Source organism: Balaenoptera ricei, chromosome 2 (genome assembly GCF_028023285.1).
Source record: "Balaenoptera ricei isolate mBalRic1 chromosome 2, mBalRic1.hap2, whole genome shotgun sequence".
NCBI lineage: Eukaryota > Metazoa > Chordata > Mammalia > Artiodactyla > Balaenopteridae > Balaenoptera > Balaenoptera ricei.
In genome coordinates, this window is record NC_082640.1 from 105,828,241 (window position 1) to 105,852,085 (window position 23,845).

Sequence of the window (23,845 nt, forward strand, 5' to 3'; positions counted from 1 at the left end):
TGAAAGATCAGCTGTTAACCTTGTGGGGATTCCCTTGTATATTATTTGTTGTTTTTCCCTTGCTGCTTTTAATATTTTTTCTTTGTATTTAGTTTTTGATAGTTTGATTTACATGTGTGTTGGCGTGTTTCTCCTTGGATTTATCCTGTATGGGACTCTCTACACTTCCTGGACTTGATTGACTATTTCCTTTCCCATATTAGGGACGTTTTCAACTATAATCTCCTCAAATATTTTCTCAGTCCTTTTCTTTTTCTCTTCTTCTTCTGGGACCCCTATAACTCGAATGTTGGTGCATTTAATGTTGTCCCAGTGGTCTGAGACTGTCCTCAATTCTTTTCATTCTTTTTTCTTTATTCTGCTCTATGATAGTTATTTCCACTATTTTATATTCCAGGTCACTTATCTGTTCTTCTGGCTCACTTATTCTGCTATTGATTCCTTCTAGAAAATTTTTAATTTCATTTATTGTGTTTTTCATCACTGTTTGTTTGCTCTTTAATTCTTCTAGGTCCTTGTTAAACATTTCTTGTATTTTCTCCATTCTATTTCCAAGATTTTGGATCATCTTTACTGTCATTACTGTGAATTCTTTTTCAGGTAGACTGCCTATTTCCTCTTCATTTGTTTCATCTGGTGGGTTTTTACCTTGCTCCTTCATCTGCTGTGTGTTTCTCTACTTCTCATTTTGCTTAACTTACTGTGTTTGGGGTCTCCTTTTTGCATGCTGCAGGTTCATAGTTCCCTTTGTTTTTGGTGTCGGCCCCCAGTGGCTAAGGTTGGTTCATTGGGGTGTGTAGGCTTCCTGGTGGAGGTTGCTGGTGCCTGTGTTCTGGTGGATGAGGCTGGATCTTGTCTTTCTGGTGGGCAGGACCGCATCCAATGGTGTGTTTTGGGGTGTCTGTGACCTTATTATGATTTTAGGCAGCCTCTCTGCTAATGGGTGGGGTTGTGTTCCTGTCTTGCTAGTTGTTTAGCATAGGGAGTCCAGCACTGTAGCTTGCTGGTCGTTGAGTGGAGCTGGGTCTTAGTGTTGAGATGGATATCTCTGGGGGAGCTTTCGCTGTTTGATATTACGTGGAGCTGGGAGGCCTCTGGTAGACTCGGCTCTCCCATCTCAGAGGCACAAACCTGACACCCAGCTGGAGCACCAAGCCCCTGTCAGCCACTCTGCTCAGAAGAAAAGGGAGAAAAAAAGAAAGAAAGAAAAAAAGAAAATACAATAAAGTTATTAAAATAAAACGTTTTTTAAATTATTAAAAATACAAAAAATTGAAAAGTAATAAAAAAAAAAAGAAGAGAGTAACCAAACAAAAAAACAAATCCACCAGTGATAACCAGCGCTAAATACTATACTAAAAAAAAAAAAAAAAAAAGGACAGAGCCCTAGGACAAATGGTAAAAGCAAAAGCTATACAGACAAAATCACACAAAGAAGCATACACATACACACTCACAAGAAGAGAAAAAGGAAAAAAATATATATATCTATATATAAAAAAAAGGAAGAGAGCAACCAAATCAATAAACAAATATACCAATGATAATAAACTCTAAATACTAAACTAAGATAAACTTAAAACCAAAAACAAATTAGATGCAGAAAGCAAACCCCAAGTCTACAGTTGCTCCCAAAGTCCACCACCTCAATATTGGGATGATTCGTTGTCTCTTCAGATATTCCACAGATGCAGGGTACATCATGTTGATTCTGGGGATTTAATCCGCTGCTCCCGAGGCTGCTGGGAGAGATTTCCCTTCCTCTTTGTTTGCACAGATCCTGGGATTCAGCTTTGGATTTGGCCCAGCCTTGCATGTAGGTCGCCTGAGGGCATGTGTTGTTCGCTCAGACAGGACGGGGTTAAAGGAGCAGCTGATTAGGGGGTTCTGGCTCACTCAGGCCGGGGGGAGGGAGGGGTACAGAGTGCGGGGCAATTGTGCGGCGGCAGAGCCCAGAGTGACGTTGCAACAGCCTGAGGCGTGCCATGTGATCTCCCGGGGAAGTTGTCCCTGGATCACGGGACCCTGGGGGTGGCGGGCTGCACAGGCTCCCAGGAGGGGAGGTGTGGATAGTGACCTGTGCTTGCACACAGGATTCTTGATGGCTGCAGCAGCAGCCTTAGCGTTTCATGTCCATCTCTGGTGTCCGCACTGATAGCCATGGCTCGCACCTGTCTCTGGAGCTCGTTTAGGCAGTGCTCTGAATCCCCTCTCCTTGTGCACCCCTAAACAATGGTCTCTTGCCTCTTAGGCAGGTCCAGACTTTTTCCCAGACTCCCTCCCAGGTAGCTGTGGCGCACTAGCCCCCTTCAGACTGTGTTCAGCAGCCAACCCCAGTCCTCTCCTTGGGGTCTGACCTCCAAAGCCCGAGCCTCAGCTCCCAGCCCCCACCCATCCCTGCCGGCGGGTGAGCAGACAAGCCTCTCGGGCTGGTGAGTGTTGGTCGGCACCGATCCTCTGTGCGGGAATCTCTCCGCTTTGCCCTCTGCACCCCTCTTGCTGTGCTCTCCTCCATGGCTCCGAAGCTTCCCCCCACTTCCCCGCACCCCAGTCTCTGCAAGTGAAGGGGCTTCCTAGTGTGTGGTAACCTTTCCTCCTTCACAGCTCTCTCCCAGAGGTGCAGGTCCTGTCCCTATTCTTTTGTCTCTGTTTTTTCCTTTTTCTTTTGCCCTACCCAGGTACGTGGGGAGTTTCTTGCCTTTTGGGAAGTCTGAGGTCTTCTGCCGGCGTTCAGTAGGTGTTCTGTAGGAGTTGTTCCACATGTAGATGTATTTATGATGTATTTGTGGGGAGGAAGGTGATCTCCATGTCTTAGTCCTCCGCCATCTTGAAGGTCTCTCTCGCATGTAGTCTTTAAATGTTTTTTTCCATATTGACCTTTCTCTTGTGCTGTTGCAACCACTGTGTAAAACGTATTTGTAGATCCTTTTATGAGCAAACACATTCCAGTCAGCTTATAAAACAAAAGCCTTTAGAACACAACTTATTTTTAAGTTGAGAACAACCTATATTTAGGCAAAATTGTGAAGGGGTGGTTGATGATCCTGTTTTCAGAAATGATAGGATCACTGTAACTGGGATAAAGCAAGTTTACAGTACAAGAAATAGATAATTATATGAGGAAAGCTACTTAACAAAGAGAAGTAACCTCAAATCTATGTGTATACTCTAAGGAAGATGCTCTGGAAGGATATCCACAAAACTATTAACAGTGGTTAATTCCAGAGACCAGAGTGGGATTGGAGGGCTGTGAGAAATGGAAACAGACTCTCACTTCTTTCTCTGTATATTTAAATATTGGTTAAATATTTTACAGTGAACACACACACTCATTCTGCCTGCAAGACAAGATGCCAATATTATGGACAAAGCAAAGAATAGTAATAAACTATAGATAAAGAAATGATGATATGTAATAAATAAGATGCTATAAGGCTCATTTATGTACTGAAGAGGAAAATTATTTTAATGATTTACACATGGTATGTAAACTAATGCTGCTTTAGCCATTATATTACATTATAAGCTCCAAGAGGATATATCTGTTTATTTATATTTATTCCTAACACCTAGTCCAATAAATGTTATATGCTCAGTAAGCAAGTATTATATGAATAATGAATAATTTTTTTAAAATTGAGAGCATGGTATGTTTCAGTTATCACGAGCACTTCACAACATCCCTGAATATCAATGCCCTCATCTATAAAATGGGAAACTTGCTAATATGAGTAGTTTCAAGACTATAACTATAATAAACTCATAAGTGTCTAAAGTTTTAAGAACTCACATTGAATCTCCAACTATTTATTATACCAAGTAAGGATATAAAAAAATCATCATTCACTGTTACTATTATTTCATAAACCAAAGGACATTTTAACACCAAAAATGTAAGAGAGACATAATTCAGAATAAAGAACAGTTCTTTCTAAGAAAGGACAGTTGGCAACCTTAAACCAGTGCACGCACACACACAGACACACACAGATGCATGCAAAATTATTTGACAAAGATTCACACCAGATTTTGAATCAAAGTGCTCAGTGAACTTTGGGTTCTCTTCATCTCTAAGATTTTGTGAATCCTTTTTTCATTTTTCTAAATTTGCTTAATATTTTTATTTTCCAATTAGAAAATATGCTCTTATTTTTAAAAAAACTGATGTGTATAAAGTAGAAAATGAAACCCACCTCAAGCCCCTCCCCCACTCCCATTCTCCAAGTGAACCATAATTAAAGTGTGGTGCATCATCTTCTAGACTATTTTCTGTGAAGATATAAATATACGTATATTGGAATAGCTTTTTTAAAGGAAAAGAGCTTATTCCAGCTTTCTATCAGTTTGCAGAGTAGAGAGCTACATATGTTGTAATGAGCAACTGAACTGGATGTTGATAATCTTTAAGGAAAATATTCGTTGGGCTCAGTTAAGGAGACTGGCTCTTTGGGACACGTTCTTCGTAGTTGGACAGGAGGCCTGATTTGAAAGCTTTCCTGATCTCAGCAGGCAATTCATTTCTGTGTGTTGCATATAAGATCTCAAGATTTTATCTTGGGATAAAGATCTGCCAAAGAGGAAGATAAAAGCTGAGGTGTGCCTGGAGGTAGAAGATAGGGGGAATATTTGGAACAGAACTAGAGGGGTGAGTGAAGTCACCCCCCAAGGCTAGCAGTCAAGGAGCTAGAAACCAGGGTCCTGAAGTGGGGTACTGGCCCCCATCAGAGAGCCACATTTGTGGCTGTGTTTGGGGGCACAAATGTAGTGAACGGAAGCACTTTCCTCTCTAGAGGCTCCCATCATCTACTATATTTCTCTAAAAGCACACGTCAGGACTAGAAAGCACCTGGAGGTCAGGCCTAAGAGGCCTCTGGGAAGCTGGAGCATTTGGCTCCCAAATGCCAGTTTGTGTTAGCCTTTTCCCAGGTTTCAAAATGTGAAAGCGACAAAATCCGAATGTTTTCAAACCACTGACTTAGTGCCCCAGATTTGGTCACAAACACTGGCCATGTTTGCATAGACAAATAGAGGCAAAGGTAAGTGCAAGCAATTGGCCTGAATTGGGGTATAATTGATCCCAATTTGCTCTCACTATTTATTCATATTTAGCAAATGAATGTATACATTGACTGGGTTGAGACAACCTCAAAGAATATAGTCTATACACTTTTACCTGTTAAATATCAAGAATGTTGTTCATGCTCAATAAATGAGAAGGGAGGTAAAAAAACAAAACAAAACAAAAAAAAAGGTCAGTTGGTATGAGTTTGGGCAAGTATATTCCCTTTGCAAGTGATTTCTTCATCGTCATAAGGAATGGCAAACACCCCACTCATGGGACTTCCCCGGTGGTGCAGTGGTTAAGAGAGAGTAGTTGTGGCTTGCAAAGAGAGCCTGTGAGCCACAACTACTGAAGCCCAAGTGCCTAGAGCCTGTGCTCCACAACAAGAGAAGCTACCGCAATGAGAAGCCAGCGCACCACAACGAAGAGCAGCCCCCACTTGTGGCAACTAGAGAAAGCCCGCCCACAGCAATGAAGAGCCAACGCAGCCAAAAATAAATAAATAAATTTATAAAAAAAAAAAAAAAAGAACCCACGACACCCTTGCCATTGAAAACAAAAACAAAAAAACACCCCACTCACATGACACTGTACCACCACCTTACAAATGGCAGTTATCATTAGGAGTTGCACAAAATTTTAATCTCTCAAGTCAGGATATAGCCCCAATGTCCTTCTCCACCAGTGCTCCAGGCAGCCTCTGTTACTCAGAGCTGGCACCGTACATTACACCTGTTTGCCATATTTGGACCCAGCGATTTCTAAGTTCCCTCCTAGATCTACCCTACTCTTATTCTTTAAGAAAAACCCATCAAAAAGAGAAAAAACTATATCCTCGAAATAAAGTGTCTATATCAATATGTTTAATCAAAGATCATGATTAACAGAGAAAGGGAACTAATTTTGCCTTCCCTGTGGTCTTACTGTCCCTGGTCTACCTGCCTTCTCAGCTATCTTGGACCATGGAAGTTCTCTCTTCTCTTCTGCCATGCATTACCAAGTGAATTCTACATAGAGTGCATCCTGTCCCTCCATTCTTTTTCCCAGGTGATCTATGACCTCCCCAGATCTGCTCAACCAACCAGAGAGGTTCATAAGCTTTGGGTTTTGAGGCTGGGAGTGATAGACCCACAGAAGGTGTGATGTAGACTTCAGTAGCAACAGCATCCCAAGGAGAATGGGGTGGGTGGGAGTCACCATATCGAAAATATCACTGATGATAGGAATACCCAAGGCTTCTTGTAAGCCACAGAGCAGCAAGCTACATTTCCCTACATGTGTTCCTTGAACCTGGGATATTAATTGGTTGCTCAAACAAGTATGATTACTTCCTTAGCAAACTGTGTTGAACAACATTAAGCAGATATCTTTACTAAGTGCTGGTACAACACTTACAACACTAATTATGTATCATGAATCACTAAGAGGAGGGTTAGATTGTGCCTCATTTCTCAAATTTATTGATCTCCATTACCTTTTTTTTTTTTTTAAGTTTTTTTATTGATTGCTTGATTGCTATGTTGGGTCTTCGTTTCTGTGCTAGGGCTTTCTCTAGTTGTGGCAAACGGGGGCCACTCTTCATCGCGGTGCGTGGGCCTCTCACCACCGTGGCCTCTCTTGTTGCGGAGCACAGGCTCCAGACGCACAGGCTCAATAGTTGTGGCTCACGGGTCCAGTTGCTCCGCGGCATGTGGGATCCTCCCAGACCAGGGCGCGAACCCGCATCCCCTGCATTAGCAGGCAGACTCTCAACCACTGCGCCACCAGGGAAGCCCCTCCATTACCTTTTTTCAAGGCCTATCTTGTGAGACTAGTGTTCCAGAGGACACACACTGGGAAACAAAGCCCTAGCATTCTAAAGACAGATTCCTCATTTTATATGGATAAAAAATTTAAAAATTAGTCTTCCCCAGAAAGATTATAGGCAGAGCTGGGACAAGCATCCAGGAAGTTCAAAGGTAGGCTTTGATCTTCTCTTAATGCCATAGGCCATGAAGACAGCTCCTAAAGATTAGGCAAGAGGTTAGTTCCAGCCATATGTGAAAAAAGAGCTTCCTTTTCTTCTGTAGGTCTTGCTCTGTGATGTTTAGCAGTGAATACGAATGTTACCAATGGACACTAGAGCCGAAAATCACCTTGGAGGACACCTGCTCTGACTCCCTCATTTCACAGGTAAGGAAACTGTGGCTCAAAGAGAATATACAAGACTTACCCAAAATCACATAATAGAGTTCAGATTAGACCCAAGTCTGATGACACTTGGTTTCCAGTATGTAATCCAACATACTGCAACCACTAACTCCTGAACTATCCAAGATAGAAAAGGTGGTTTATTGAATTCAAGGTAAGCCATTTGCTGGTGAAAACTACACAGATTATACATAAGTTTCATATATATGTGTGTTTGTGTGTGTGTGTGTATGTAGATAGATAGATAGAAATAGAGAGATCACTATTTTAACTCCCGAAGGGGGGCTATCTAAGCATAGGAGTTAGGGAAATAATAAAGTGTATGTTATAAACAGTTAAAATGTACCCCAAAAAGTCTTCTATAGAAGTGAAAGAAAAAGAACTCAGTCAAGATATTCAAAAGAAAATCTGACTTTTCACTATCACCAATCAGTGGTTCTCCATCCCGGCTGCATGTACGAATCCCCTAGAGGTCTTTTCAGAAACAACCATGCTTGGGGTGCGGCCCGGGCACTGGCAGCTTTTAACAACCTCACAGGTGATTTCACTGTGTAGAGAGAGGTGAGACATAGTCACTGAACGTAAGGAATCCAAGGCAGATTCTCTTCATTCCTACATCATCCAGCCTCTGAGTCTACGGGTGGAATGTCCAGCCGAGAGGTTTTCCAGACGTTCTTTCATGGCTGAGGCTTGCTCACAGCCTCACCCTGAGCAGGGAGCCAGAGCCAATAATTCCCGTCTTCCTTCTGGGCTTCTAGCTGCCCTGGGCTGCCTTATTGGCTTCCGTATCCCTCCTACCATTTGCTGTCAATCCAAAAACCTGGGGAAGCTAAAGTGAAATCCTTCTATTTGTTTATGTGGCAAGAAGCTCGGAGTCTATGCCGAAAAAATGTCCTTGGCCTTTGACAAAGCCGCCTTGGAGATGCCTCTGTCTGTTTTAAATAGGCCTGAGACTAGCTGGGAAACCAGTGCTCTCCACCAGGAGCCAATCTGCTGAATCAACCCATAGGAGCAGAGAGAGACTGTGGTGATTCAAATGCAAGGGTGTTTCTGACTTTTTTTTTGTATCATTTAGCTTCAAAGGAATGCAGAACTTTTAAGGGAGGCGTTTGGATTTGACTGTGGAGAATAGGTCAAACTGGAGATTGATTTGTGAGACTGACATTTTCAATTTTCGGGAATACTTGAAATACGATAATGAAGCCCAGTCTATGGAAAGGACGTTTATGACATTCAGTTTAAAGAAAAGGTCTCGTTATTGGAAGACTAATGTATTACCCACCTTTAAAAGTCTTGGAGGAGAGTTTAGGACTAGATCTTTGAGACCTCAGAGAGACATCTAGAAGGCAAAGAAAACAAAAGCATGGTCTCATTTTTACATGTAAAGAGAAGAGAAAAGTAAAATAATCTTTCTAAATGTAACACAAATCAAATTTAGGAGGCTCATCTATGCTGTGATGAAAAGAAACAGAGTGACTATAGAGAAAATTCAATATTAATTAAGAATAGTAAGGATGTGAGGAGACAACACTGCTATGGGAACAGATGAAAAATGTAAAATTATGTCTTACCATGGGTTCTGCCCACAGTGGAATATGTGCTATGTTGAGGGAGCTGTAAAAACACAAGCTTCCTGCCCTCAAGAAATCTGGCCTAAAGAGGCCAGAGAAAGGTGCAATGTTAATAGCAAAAGGATATATAAATACCAATGGCAATTTGAAATACAAAAGATATTTCACAGTGTAAGTGAAAAGTAGGCTCAGAGAGTAAAGGTGACAGGACTCCAGACATGGAAGAAGGTTCTTTTGGTGAGAGTAACCAGGGGAGCATCCACAGAAGTGGGGACCGGGGAGCCAGCTTCTGAAGGAGGGTATAAGATTCAGGAGGTAGGGAGAGCCCTGGAGGAGGTGGGTGGCAAAGAGGGCACAATTGCACCAGTCTGCAGTGTCTTCCTCTCTCTCACCTACACAGCTTTAGGGAGCATGAAGAACGTTCAGAAAATCTCTGCTTTGGCATAATCCTGCTCTAAGGAGCATCAGTAACGTTCTTTTTTTTTTTAATTATTGAAGTATAGTTGATTTACAATATTGTATTAGTTTCAGGTATACAGCAAAGTGATATATATATATATATATATATATATATATATATATATATATATATATATATATATATATAAATCAGATTCTTTTCCCTTATAGGTTATTACAAAACATTGAATATAGTTCCCTGTGCTATACAGTAGGTCCTTGTTGTTTATCTATTTTATATATAGTAGTGTATATATGTTAATCCCAAACTCCTAATTTGTTCCTCCCTGCCCACCCCCCTTTTCACTTTGGTAACCATAAGTTTGTTTCCTATGTCTGTGGATCTGTTTTGTATATAAGTTCATTTGTATCTTTTTTTTTTTTTTAGATTCCACATATAAGCGATATCACATGATATTTGTTTTTCTCTATCTGGCTTACTTGACTTAGTATGATAATCTCTAGGTCCATCCATGTTGCTGCAAATGGTATTATTTCATTCTTTTTTATGGCTGAGTGAAGTTCCATTGTATTTATGTACCACATCTTTATGCATTCATCTGTTGGTGGACAATTTAGGTTGCTTCTATGTCTTGGCTTTTGTAAATAGTGCTGCAATGAACATTGGGGTGCGTGTATTTTTGAATTATGGTTTTCTCTGGGTATATGCCCAGGAGTGGGATTGCTGGATCATATGGTAACTTTATTTTTAGTTTTTTAAGGCATACTATTCTCCGTAATAGCTGTACCAGTTTACATTCCCACCAACAGTGTAGAAGGGTTCCCTTTTCTCCACACTCTCCAGCATTTATGTTTTGTAGACTTTTTGATGATGGCCATTCTGACTGGTATGAAGTGATACCTCATTGTAGTTTTGATTTGCATTTCTCTAATAATTGGTGATGTTGAGCATATTTTCATGTGCCTTTTGGCCATCTGTATGTCTTCTTTGGAGAAATGTCTATTTAGATCTTCTGCCCATTTTCTGATTGAGTTGTTTGGTTTTTTCATATTGAGCTGTATAGCTGTTTGTATATTTTGGAGATTAATCCCTTGTTGGTCACATCATCTGCAAATATTTTCTCCCATTCTGTACGTTGTCTTTTCATTTTGCTTATGGTTTCCTTGGCTGTGCAAAAGCTTGTTAAGTTTAATTAGGTCCCATTTATTTATTTTTTTTATTTCCATTACTGTAGGAGTCGAATCCAAAAAGATATTGCTGCAATTTATGTCAGAGTGTTCTGCCTATGTTTTCCTCTAGGAGTTTTATAGTATCCAGTCTTACATTTAGGTCTTCAATCCATTTTGAGTTTGTTTTTGTGTATGGTGTTGGGAAAGTGAAGAAAATTCACGTTTATTGAGCACTCCTCCATGAGCATGCGCCATGCTAGGCACTTTAAATACATAAGCAGTCCTCAAAATAAAGATACCAAAATCCACAACCCTGTATGGGTGGTGTCATTGCTCCCAGTTTCTAGAAGAGGTAACAGAGATGTAGAGGTGCTAAGCAATTTGCTGAAGTTCACAGAGCAAAGAAGTAGAAATTCTAGGAAGTGATGGAGGTGACAAATGTAATCAAAGGTAAAAATGAAGAGACCTGAACATTCCTTAGAAATTTGTATTTTCATTCCAAGGTTCTCCACCTATGGGAACTTTCCTTTCCCCATCTCACAGTTTAATCACATCATAGAATTTGAATTAAAAGTGTCCTTAGAAAACTATCCAACACCGTCTTTTATGAGGAAACGGGCTACGAGAGGTGAGCCTCTGTGAGTGCCAGGGGTCACACAGCCAGCGTGGAGCAGAGCTCAGAAGCCAGCCTACCATGTTCCCAATGCACGCACCAGCCTGACAAAGGCCTGGCTAAATAGAAGCAGGGACGTGTGTTGTGTCTAGGCAGTTGTAGGAGGAGTTCAGTTTCCTGTTAGCTGTCTGACCCACCCCTTGTCTAGAGATACGGAAGTGTCTGCCAATTCCAAATCCTAACCGACTCCTCCTCTCTCTGGCTTTTGAGGAGGCTTGTACAGGGTGGCAGAGCATGCTGTCTCCCATATGGCTCCTCTTCTTTCCCCTGAGCCAGGTGGAGAAAGGATTCATTGAAAAACAGGGTGGGCTACAGAGACTTCAACTTTTCACCCTCATACCTGCCTTAGACCACTGGGAGAAGAGGCAAAGGAGAGGCATCTCTGGCATTTGTGGGCATTTGCTAAAGATTACAGATAAAAGACTGTCAAGAAACAAGACTCAGTATAGGTGTAACATCTGTTTTTACTCAAAGGCAGATTGACAGTGGATCAGTGGTGGCTGTGTTCTTGGGTTCCCAAGATCTAACTGTAGATTTAAAGAAGTGGGCCATAGGCCTGATGGAGGGTCAGAGCAGAGATCCTGACTTTATCTCTCACTGGTGTCTCTGGTCATCGAATGAGGAGTAGACAAATCAGCCCTCACCACGGGAGAGAGGGGACCCAGTTTCTTTTGTTTTTGAGGGTAAGCTACTGATGGTTTTTGAGGCCAACAAGACTAGGAAATAGCACATGGGTTAATTTTCTTCAGCCCAAAGGTCAGTCGCCACCAAATCTTACTCCCTGGGACTTGGCCAGCAATGCTGCCACTGACAAAAACTACTCTAAGTGGCCATCATTTCCCTTCTACACACACACACACCCCCCCCCCATGACATAAGATTAGGCATGCTACATTGAAATAATTAAAGCTTTCTTGATCCTGTCCTCTAAAACTACTAAAACCCCTGAAATTCCTGTTAAATAAGAATGACCATGCAGACAGTTTCATTTGAAGCCAAGTCTGAAACATTAAAACTGACTCCCATCCAGTGTTTGCTTTCCCCTGAGGGGCTTATTCTTCTAGGCAATTTTACAAGTCTCCTACCAGCTAAATGAAGATGGTTTAATCAACCTGCCAGCCAGCTCCACTAGCAGTAAGTACAGAAACAATACTAAATTAAAGCCAAGAGCTTCTCTTTCCTTTTTCTAAATTTAGAAATGAGAACCAGATTGGCCAAAAAATAAACATCTATGAGTCAAATTCCAAGTCCCAGCTCTGCCCTAATTCAGAATGTACTTGCAACACTTAGCAGTTATTCAGTAAGTTTAGCCATATAGAAAAAGTCTAGATCAGACCTCCCAGCTGTTATACTGAAGTCAACTGACGAATGGAAAACCTCTACATAGTCACTGACTACTGTGGCACACTATCCACAAAATCTATGGGTGTTTTCAATGGGAAGAATGTATAGTTTAATGGCACGGAACCACTCCCACCCTGTCCTACTGTATGCCATCAATGGGGCCTGGGTGAGAGTGACCAAAGCTAATGAGAATAAATAACATCTTTGTATAAAATGAAGAGGGACTCTTCGGCCTCTGCCATTCAGATAAAAACTAGTTATCAACTGCCTCCAGAATTAATTTTCAGTAAATAATTTTTAAGTCTGGTCCAGAATGATCTGAATAACCACCTCTGTTTTTCACTTCTTACTGTTTATCAGTAGATAAATTCTTTCTGGAGTTTTCTACAAATATCAGTCTCCTTGGATTTCAGTTTCAATGTCATTCAATGAGAAATCTCTTACCAAACCACATCTTCGTACTAAGATGAAGACCATCTAATATGTGTTTTACTCAAGACCATGTTTCTCAAAGTGTGTAGTACATAATTGGTTATACTCAAAATCACCAAATAAATAGTATCCAAGGTTATCAATTTACTCAAATATTTGGAAGAACATTTATTTTTGTATGAATATAATTACAAATATATACTTTGGTGTGGAAACAAAATGTTTATGACTGTTAAGACAAAAATAAATATTTCAGAGAAATTTATAATGGGCCACTTTGAGGCTATGCACCAGAACACCCTGAGTGGCATGCCCACTCTTGCTTGAGGGAGGGAGATGATTGTAGGGGTTTGGGGGAAGGCTGGAGAGCATGTCTACTCCCTTCTGCCATGTAAAGTACTGTAGTGGAGACATACCCAAAATATTGACAACATGCTTAGTAGTAAGGATACTTTAGAGGAAGGAAAATGGTGGTTCGTGAAAGCTCTGGAGCCATGTTTCCTAAAGAGTGGTCCACTCATCACTAGTCATATAGATAAGCACTCATATTTCAATGCATTTGGATATTTTTCCTCTATTTATGGCAAGTTATACACATGTTCCAAATTTTCTTAACTTTTTTCTTTCAAGAAAAAGAAATGAGTTGACCTAAAGAAAAAGAAAGATTAATAGTATATGTGGTAACAGATGCAATAAAATCATGAAGGTGTCAGGTGAATGACTGAACCTATACAATCTAAATCCATCTCTACCTTTATAATATTTCTCTACTCAAAAACATTAAGAAATGCCATACTGGGTCAGCCCCGTGGGCCATCTATTAGATCAAAAAATGACCCCAAGAATACTTCTTTCCTCATAAATTTATCGAGCACCTGCTATGTACTATAGATAGCCTTACTTAAAGGAGATACAAGTCAAGTGAGAAGATAGACTCATCCCAAACCACTGCAATGCAAGGTCATCATTGTCATGATGCACACCTGAAAGGGTCAGAGAGAGCAGATGCAGCAACAAATAAGAGTGCTGGGTTTGGGTCAGAGAAGGCTTTACAAAGGAGGTGATATTTGAGTTGAAGCTTAAAGGGGAGTAGAAATTTACAAAGAGCATTGCATGAGAAAGCATGGTTGCCTTCCACAAAAACAATCCGAAAATTATTTAATGGATAAAACAAACATACATGGATTATTTTTAAAGTTCCTGCTTTTAGTTCCAGAATAGACTAGCTTGCACATGTGGTCAGTACTTTAGGGGTCCTCTTGGTAGCTCTACAAATAAGCCCATTGGCAAGGAGCTCTAGGGAAGAGACCACCAGACCTAACCTTAACAGGAGGTTTTTCCTTTAAACATGGTCTGTGGTAACTCCCCTCCGCACACTAAAGGGCATCCAAAAAGTACATTCTTGTTTCTCACTAACGATTTGTTGAGTACCAAAAAGGTTAAGAGATTGAAGGTTGCTTAATGACTTCCTCCTTAGAAACAAATACAGGGAGAATGAGTTCTGTTTCCAAAGACCCTTGGAAAAAGTTTCCCTTGGGTGAACCCCAGGAGTTGGAGAGATCAAATAAGTTTGAATACTGTCCTTATCACTTTTGGGGGGGTGCTCAAGGCTGCCTCCTTTTTTCCCAAATCTCTTATTGAAGAGTCAGACACCAGCATTTTGTGTATCTACATTTCTTTCATTTTCAATGGCTAACTTAAAGACAGATAACAATGGGACATCTAATGACTTAAGCTCACCTGCATTATAATTCTCCCAGGGTAGATGTCCTTTCCAGGAATGATCCCTAAGGAAATTCCAAATATATGCGCATATAAATCTGGGTTATTGACCTGACACCAAACTCTATCTGCCACCTACTCTAACCTGATGCCAAGCAGCTCACAAATTGAAAACTCATTTAGAGTGTCTCCAGACATCTTTGTTCTCTGTGTATAAAAGGTGCCAGAGAACATTCTAAATTGGCAGCCCTTATGGCCAATCACAACCCCACCCACTGTAACCATGCACAATGAATATCTCTGCAAAACTGTGAGCCAGGAAGCAGCTAGAAATACCTCTTTGGACAGCCATCTGTGTCTGCCTACTGTCTTGCTTACTAGATGGTCAGCTCTTCATCATCCTTAACCTCCACACCCAGAACCTATGTGCCTGACACATAGTAAGGGCTCAAGAAATGTGACAGAGGGATGATTCCATTCTACTCTTTTTCTGCTCTATTCCCCCAAGGTCAGTTTAGTTTAACCCCTGTGTTTCCAACATATGAAAGTTACTTAAATCTATTTGATCTAGATCAAATCAGAGACAGGACAACGTTGAAGATGGTGCTACATCATAGTCAACAGCAAAATTATAGACAGAAGCCAGTGGAAGGATTGGCGTCTCTAGAAATTGCTGCTGTAGTATTGTGTGAACCCATCTAATACAATCTATAGCTCAATACCATTTGTGTGTGTACAAATATTAGTTAACACTCATAGCAAGAATTCTTATTTTAGGTCCTCAAAACAAGCTAAAATAGCTTGGCACTAGAACCAGCTTGATTTCTCTGGCTTAATATGACCCTTGACAATTTCCTTATGTATCCATGTCAAAGACTGTTTACCACACCTGGAATTGTGTGTCCAAACAGGTCTAGTATACATTAGGGATGGGAAAGTGGAAGAATAGAAGGTAGCTCTGTTGAGAAAGGAGGACCATAGAATTAAGATACTAGCAGTGGAGATATTTCTAATAATGGTCATGCATTTAAGCAGATATACTGGAATAAAAAGAAATAAGGGACAAAGAGTTATAATGCCAGCGTATTGGAAGGTCAGAATGGTTGCTGAAATCCCCGAGAATAATGGCAGTAGATGGAATAGAGGGGAGGACTAAACCCGAGGCTCAAAATCAAGGTGGAATTATCTGGGAATTGGTGAGAGGGTGAGATATTAAGATATGAAGTCCTAATGCTGAAAGAGTGCTGAAAGTTACAGTGTGACAAAAGTTTAAAAGCAAAAATGGAGATTATTACAATGTTTTATTAACATATAATACTGTATATGCATACCCTTTCTTGCCTGGAAAATTTCCTAAAAATAGGAGTAAGAATAGGAAAAAAGTAGCATTTATTACCTGCCTACTGTGTTCCAAACCCTGAACCAGTAGTTTGTTTGTTTTCTTAACATCTTTATTGGAGTATAATTGCTTTACAATGTTGTGTTAGTTTCTGCTTTCTAACAAAGTGAATCAGTTATACATATACATATGTCCCCATATCTCTTCCCTCTTGCATCTCCCTCCCTCCCACCCTCCCGAGCCCACCCCTCTAGGTGGTCACAAAGCACCGAGCTGATCTCCCTGTGCTATGCGGCTGCTTCCCACTAGCTATCTATTTTACATTTGGTAGTGTATATATGTCCATGCCACTCCCTCACTTTGTCCCAGCTTACCCTTCCCCCTCCCCGTATCCTCAAGTCCATTCTCTACGTCTGCATCTTTATTCCCGTCTTGCCCCTAGGTTCTTCTGACCATTTTTTTTCTTTTTTTTTTTTTTTAGATTCCATATATATGTGTTAGCATACGGTATTTGTTTTTCTCTTTCTGACTTACTTCACTCTGTATGACAGTCTCTAGGTCCATCCACCTCACTACAAATAACACAGTTTTGTTCCTTTTTATGGCTGAGTAATATGCCATTGTATATATGTGTCACATCTTCTTTATCCATTCATCTGTCGATGGACACTTAGGTTGCTTCCATGTCCTGGCTATTGTAAATAGAGCTGCAATGAACATTTTGGTACATGCCTCTTTTTGAATTATGGTTTTCTTAGGGTACATGCCCAGTAGTGGGATTGCTGGGTCGTATGCTGGTTCTATTTTTAGTTTTTTAAGGAACCTCCATACTGTTCTCCATAGTGGCTGTATCAATTTACATTCCCACCAACAGTGCAAGAGTGGTCCCTTTTCTCCACACCCTCTCCAGCATTTATTGTTTGTAGATTTTTTGATAATGGCCATTCTGACTGGTGTGAGATGATATTTCATTGTAGTTTTGATTTGCATTTCTCTAATGATTAATAACGTTGAACATTCTTGCATGTGTCTGTTGGCAATCTGTATATCTTCTTCAGAGAAATGTCTGTTTAGGTCTTCTGCTGATTTTTGGATTGGGTTGTTTGTTTTTTTGATATTGAGCTGCATGAGTTGCTTGTATGTTTTGGAGATTAATCCTTTGTCTGTTGCTTCATTTGCAAATATTTTCTCCCATTCTGAGGGTTGTCTTTTCGTCTTGTTTATGGTTTCCTTTGCTGTGCAAAAGCTTTTAAGTGTCATTAAGTCCCATTTGATCATTTTTGTTTTTATTTCCATTTCTCTAGGAGGTGGGTCAAAAAGGATCTTGCTGTGATTTATGTCATAGACTGTTCTGCCTATGTTTTCCTCTAAGAGTTTGATAGTATCTGACCTTAAATTTAGGTCTTTAATCCATTTTGAGTTTATTTTTGTGTATGGTGTTAGGGAGTGTTCTAATTTCATTCTTTTACATGTAGCTGTCCAGTTTTCCCAGCACCACTTATTGAAGAGGCTGTCTTTTCTCCACTGTATATTCTTGCCTCCTTCATCAAAGATAAGGTGACCATATGTGTGTGGGTTTATCTCTGGACTTTCTATCCTGTTCCATTGATCTATATTTCTGTTTTTGTGGCAGTACCATACTGTCTTGATGACTGTAACTTTGTGGTATAGTCTGAAGTCAGGGAGCCTGATTCCTCCAGCTCTGTTTTTCTTTCTCAAGATTGCTTTGGCTGTTTGGGGTCTTTTGTGTTTCCATACAAATTGTGAAATTTTTTGTTCTAGTTCTGTGAAAAATGCCAGTGGTAGTTTGATAGGGATTGCATTGAATCTGTAGATTGCTTTGGGTAGTAGAGTCATTTTCACAATGTTGATTCTTCCAATCCAAGAACGTGGTATATCTCTGCATCTATTTGTATCATCTTTAATTTCTTTCATCCGTGTCTTATAATTTTCTGCATACAGGTCTTTTGTCTCCTTAGGTAGGTTTATTCCTAGAGAACCAGTAGTTTTTACCACCTTTATTTCATTTAAGTTATATAGAGAGTTGGCATGATTTGTGTTTGATCTGTTGTTGTGAATAGGAATTCTTTAAGTGTGTGGCGTTTTAGTCTGACTTCTTCCTATAGCAATTTAACATTGTTATTCCTCTCTGAAATTGAGGAAATGTACTAAAGGAAAAAAAAAAAAGACAGCACTATCAACACCTAGCAGACAACTATTATGTTCCTGACACATGTTTAACCTACATTTATTTTCATAACCTCTCAAGAACAGCCTTTCAAGGTCAGGGTTACTGTTCCCATTTTATAGAATATGAAACTGAGACTCAGATTAAGAGACTTGCCAAGAGTCACAGAATTCATTAACAGATGACGGATTCAAACAGTTCTGTTTGATCCCTACCCATGTTCTTTCCACAACATCTCACTATCTTTCAACTGAAGAGACTTTCAAAGAAAATGATAATGGTGCCATTTACAGCTACAATGAACAGGTAGAAATAACTTTCAAAGGAAAAATTGAAAACGTAAACTCCTCTTCACAATGGAACAGGAGTAGGGTTCAATAGAGGAGGGAGAGAACTGAAATGATGGGCATTCTTATTTTCAAGATCAAAAAAGAGAGGCCAAAGATGAAGGGTATTCTGGAGGTATGTATTTGTAAAGGATAAAGAAAGAAGGCTTATTTCTAATACACTTACTCTATCCTGTCTACACTTCTTTAATACTTCTAGACATGGAGATGTTTGCCCCAGGTCTTTCACCTGTGGTTCTAACAGGAAATCAGTTTGTTGTCAACACACATAATTGGTAGTCTGTCAAAAAAGTACACAGAATGCACATTTTTGGGGTCCCTGAAATTGTCCACCATCCTTTATTTCAAGATTAACTGTAGTCTTATATCACTTCTCCCAGAGACATTGCCAGGAAAACAGCTTGTTTCTGGGCCTGGTCTGGCTAACTCTCAAGGTTGGTTGTTTCAACCTCAGATACACATGAGAATGACCTGAAGGATTTTTAAAAAATATTCCCTAGGCATCATTCCAAGAGATTCTGATTCACTTGGTCTGGGCTTGGTCCTGGGCATTGGCATTTTTTAATTCTCCGCAGGTTATTTTCATGTGTGGCCAGGATGGAGAATCACGGGCCCATACCCGTTGACTCACCCATACCATAGACACACATTCTCCCACCATCTAATATCCCAAGCCACTGGAAAATGCTAGAAACTAATGAAGGACCAAATACCAATTACCTTTCTCCTTGAACATTTCCCTTTTTCCATCTTTTACTTCCCACATCTCTCTCTTTTACTAAAACACTTCACTGGAAAGCAACACTCAAAAATTATTAAAGGCAAGTAGCTCAGAGAGGCAGAAAATACCTTACCTACATCTGGATATGTCCCCACTCTTGCCTATTTTATAATACTTTTTGTATATACTTTTGTATAGCTGACAGAAAGATTAAAGTCCCAAGAATCTTTGAAGAAAATATCCGAATATCGATAGTTTGGAAACTTGTTTGATTATTCCTTGGACTTAATTTCCAGGAGTGGTGATCTTATAGTTATGAGCTTCTATTTGCGGTAAACAAGGCTTAAACCTCCTCAGTTTCACAGGATTGACAGTGTATCATGATGCCAGGCTAATAGACATACCCAAAAGGGGAGAAAGAGACAACATACTTATCAAAATCAAGTCATCCCACCATCTGTATGTGCTGTTTGATGCCTATAGAATCTGCATAAGACAGAGCCACCATATCCAGAAAATTCAAGATCTGGGTGGAAATGCAGTTGTTAAATATGAGAAGAGAAATGATAGCACATGATAAAACTCTTAATTAATGAAGGAGTGGGGAAAGGGATTGCATATACACATGTTTTGAACCCAGCACTTCAGGCTTTCTTTCTCATTGAATCATTGCAATTACCCAACTATTTCTAGTTCAAAGATGATGGAACTAAGGCTCAGAAAAGTTAACCTGGAGTCAGTACAGCACAATAAGTGGGAAATTCAGGTTCAATTCTGACAGCATTGTCGCCTACGAGCCATGTGATCTCAGGCAAGTTCTTTTCCCTGAACTTCTATTTCCCCATCCATAAAATGTCAAGGTAATAAGAAGTCCTATCAGTTGCAGAGAAGATTAAAATATAAAGGTAATGTAGCAATCACCAGTCATTTACTAATCCTTGTCTAAATGGTAGCTGGAATTTATTCAAGATAACATAACATGTGAACTCTAGTCTCTGAAATGCCATTTCCTTTCCACAGTACAAGAGATATAGACCAAAAGATTTCAAAAAAAGGGAAAGATGAGGTGGATTAAGAAATTCAGAGAAGACTCTAAAACAGAAGAGATAATAAGTTAGCTGGGTTTCAAAGAAAAAATACGGATGAGTAAGAAGACTTGTATGTTCTCCCCTTTGGGGCCAGGCTAGTACCAGAAATGTTGCTTTTTTGGCATTCAACGTCAGAAATGAGATTTTAATTGCTCTTTGATATACAGCTGCCAACTTTAGCATGACATTATGAGGCATGCGGAGATGTCTATGAGGAAGAGCAGAGAACAAAAGTTCATTTGGCAAATTCACCAATCCCAATTCCAAATCCCTCTGTTAGATCTATCAACAGACCAGGCATTTGTTCTCAAGTTGTGGTCACTCTGAGCCATGCCAAGGCAACAGGCGAGGCGTGGCCACACTTTCCTGTGCGGCAGACACAGAGAACAGAGCCCTCGGAAACTTTTGACATCTGTAAGTCTGAGTGAAAGGGCGCATCGGGAGTGAGCCTGCCCCTGCAGACCCCTTCCAAGGTGCCCGAACCACTCCTCTGACTTGATGAACTCCACATGCGGCCACAGCTCCTTATAGTATCAGCCCGTGTGTGTCTTGTTAAAGCCTCTAGATCGTATTTCTTAGCTTTGGAATTTTATTTCCTACAATTGGCCCATTAAATTTTACCTCCTTTTCCTCCTCTACCGCATTCTTGGAAATCCACAGTCAACTATACAAACAAATGTACGGGATTATCAAAATATTTGAAGCCATTATTTACCCTCCCTCTTTTTCTGGTGTTCCCATAAGTGTGAATTGCTATAGCATCACTCTTCCTGGAAACTTAGATCTCACAGAGGTTCATTCAGCCACAGGGGAGGGAAGAAGAGGCCTGAGAGATCAGCAAGTTTGTCACTAAGCCTGCTCCTACTAAGTGGAAACTAATCCCAAAAAGGGCAGCAGGGCAACAAGAAAAATCTTCAGAAAAAATAAAAGTACAAACAAAAGAAGAGCAAGGTAAACAGGCTCAAGTGACTAATCAAGAAACAAAAGGTTTTTGAATCAGATATCTATAGTGCATCAAAAAATAAAAAATTAAATAAAAATTAAAAAATAAAAAGAAACAAAAGATTTACCTGCAGAAATTGGAGAAAGTGAAGAGTCCAGTCTCTGACGAGGCAGGAGAGAAAGGAGCCACGTCTGAGGACTAACGTAGACCATGTCTTGTGAGTGGCCCCTGCCTCTCTTCTTGGACCATCCAGAGGAATATTTTAATCAACAATTTGGTAAATGCAAGTATTTTAGTAATTGGAGAAACCCATTTTTCAGAAGGAGGAAATTCCACCTCATCCCACTTTTTAAAACATATTTAGGTAAGTACAAATACTTTTCTTTAAGGTGTAAACCTTATGCTGATTATTTATCTTTCTGTACAATCAGAAAGTAGCGGGGTACTGAATCAAGGCAAGGCTTGACTGTTAGCTGTCAACCTTCCCTAAGTTGCGCTCACGGTTTTATATCCTATCATACAAAGCATACTATCAATAAATGGCGACTTAGAGTCACAGACATGTCTTTAATCTGTCTTAAACATTTTAAATTATTTCTTTACCCATGTTGGGTTTTAGCAGAGTTGCTTCCTAAAGAAAACTACTCCCTGATCCTGGCTCTCCCTGTCAGAATTGTGTGCTCTCTGTGACATCTTTTGTCATAGTCATCCTTTTTTTCCTAATAACTTTGTTAATGTGCTGTGAGAGGCTGAAATTAGGAGTAGGTAGGGGGTGCAGGGTGTATGATGTTAATCATTAATTAGTGGAATTTACATTCCATACAAATTGTTCATATCCATTCCCTGATCCTCAAACACAAACCAGTACAATCTCAATTTTAATCAAAAAAAAAAAAAACCTAAGTACAAATAAGGATTAATTTCCTCAGTTTCCTTTTGTTAATAGGATATAAAGAATAGAATTTCCCAGAAGAAGATAAATTCTTAACCTAGTGATCTGTAAGTTTTTGTTTTCATTTGGTTTTGATTTGTGCTAACATTAACTGAGAATTTTCTTTGTTCTAGGCTCTAGTGCCTTTTCTCATTTAATCTATGTGAAAATCCTCAGTTAGATATTATACCAGGTTATAATAAAATGGGGCTTAGGGAACTGGAGTTGCATTGTTGCATCCAGGGTTGCACAGACAGTGGGCAGCTGAGCAGGAGCCACCCATATTCAGAGGAGGCTGAACTTGTAACCCCTTCCCACCTATGGCACAGGGCTGACATTTCTGGCTGCTGTAGGGATATAGTTGTGGGTGCTTAGGCAGCTCTTAACTCTTAGAGCATAAAACTAAATGAATCCTTTTCCCTGAAGCCCCCTGTTAATGACCCTTCCTCTGTGCCAGTGATCCCGTGAGGTTGTCCATCATCTCTGCCTCTCTCTGAGCCTCCACCAACTACCACATCCTCACAGTTCAGTCCCACTGCGTGCATCTTCTCAAAGTTTCCTTCATCCACCCCTTTCCCTTCATTCCTCCCCCTGCTCTGCAGCAAGTTGTCCTGAGTCCTCGCCTAGACCATTCCAATAACTCATATCTCTGAAAGAAGTCTCTGGATCTCAAGAGACACAAACTAACCTCCAAGTAGCCTAGGCAACAGAGAGCTTGACTGGAAAGTCACTGGGACACTCACCAACAGCAGGCTGCTGTTACCTTTGGGCCATGGGAAAACCTGGAAATGAGAAGGGAAATGCTCCTTCCCACACCTCCCACCTGTCTCTGCTTCTCTGCCTGTCACATTCATTCTCTTCCTGGATATGGCATCCCCTACACATCAAGAAGCACTACCAGCTAAGGTGCCCAGGAGTGCCAGCCCACAGCTTCTACAACCCAAACAGGCACCTCGTTCTCAGAATCTGTTTGGAAAAAAGGAAAAGGCGGTGGGGTGGGAAATGGATCCCAGAGAAGCATACCTCTAGATCAGCCAGTTGTGGCCAAGGAGCAGGGTCAGGGAAGGACGTGGAAACACATTTTTTAATTGGAAGAGAGGCAGTTCCTGGAACAGGCTGCATGCTTTTCCAACCACTATGGATTTGCCCTTGCTGTTCTGTCCCCACAACCATCATATGCAAAGCCCTACCCATTCTCCAAGGCCACCTTAAATAGCACCCGACCAAGAAGCTTTGTTCCATCACCTCCAAGAAGCCTCTCTTCTTTGAACGTGCCACTTCTCCCCAGTTGTTTCTCCCTTAGGGCCTTTTCATTACTGACCTTGCATTAAGGATAGTGTTGGCCAGTTTTCTGGCACAGATAAATTCCTAGAGGAGAGAAGTCAGATTGTATCACATTTATATTCCTCAAAAAATGCAAGCAGAATTCTTGCTTATGACAGGTACTCAGTAATATTTTTGCTGAATGGTTCAGTTGAATATAAATAGCTGAGAAAAGATTCATTAACCATCTTGGGTGTTAGATTCCTCATCAAATAATGAAGACTCAATAACATTGCTGGAATAATGTTCTTTGTTGGAGGGAGGATGTCTCGTGACTTTTCTCTTGAGGGAGTTAGCTCTCAAGAACTAGTTAGCTCTCAGTACTCTCTTGAGGGAGTATTAGTTTACTAATCTAGACCATGTGAGGGTATGGTTCAACAG

At 40.4% G+C, this 23,845-nt stretch overlaps 2 long non-coding RNA genes across 2 annotated transcripts in view; one reads left to right on the forward strand and one right to left on the reverse strand.

The window, feature by feature from the left end:
- The window catches only part of LOC132359510 (uncharacterized), a 404,591-nt gene that overhangs the window by 374,391 nt on the left and 6,355 nt on the right, over positions 1–23,845 (forward strand). Inside the window, exon 3 of the long non-coding RNA XR_009500857.1 lies at positions 7,132–7,234. This is a non-coding gene — a long non-coding RNA (uncharacterized LOC132359510). The remainder of the gene's footprint in view (positions 1–7,131; positions 7,235–23,845) is intronic.
- LOC132359511 (uncharacterized) lies at positions 495–22,947 on the reverse strand. The gene is made up of 4 exons (XR_009500858.1): positions 22,885–22,947; positions 21,338–21,449; positions 8,535–8,591; positions 495–1,170 (listed from the first exon to the last, which is right to left on the reverse strand). It is a non-coding gene; the product is annotated as an uncharacterized LOC132359511 (long non-coding RNA).